General features: G+C 31.1%; 1 protein-coding gene across 1 annotated transcript in view; it reads right to left on the bottom strand.

Moving 5' to 3' along the window:
* LOC119585346 (zwei Ig domain protein zig-8-like) overlaps positions 1–238 on the bottom strand; it is a 61,944-nt gene that overhangs the window by 919 nt on the left and 60,787 nt on the right. The gene's annotated exons all lie outside the window — the stretch shown is intronic.

Consider the following 238-nt stretch of genomic DNA (forward strand, 5'->3'; position numbering starts at 1 on the left):
GTAATCATATTGAAAACGAAGTAAATTGATTTCTTCAGATGCATGATCTCAATATGCTAATGATGAAATGAGAAAGATTATTCTAAATAATCCGTATGGAAAAATAGCAAAAAAAAAAAAATTATCACGGGCTTAGCAGAGCAGTAGAATTTTGATCGAATTAACACGGCAATTTACATACCATTATCGGAATAAAGTTTCCAGACAAAATTTCCAAGCCATGGATTGGATCAGAAAG

This window comes from Penaeus monodon, chromosome 19, assembly GCF_015228065.2.
Source record: "Penaeus monodon isolate SGIC_2016 chromosome 19, NSTDA_Pmon_1, whole genome shotgun sequence".
NCBI classification, from domain to species: domain Eukaryota; kingdom Metazoa; phylum Arthropoda; class Malacostraca; order Decapoda; family Penaeidae; genus Penaeus; species Penaeus monodon.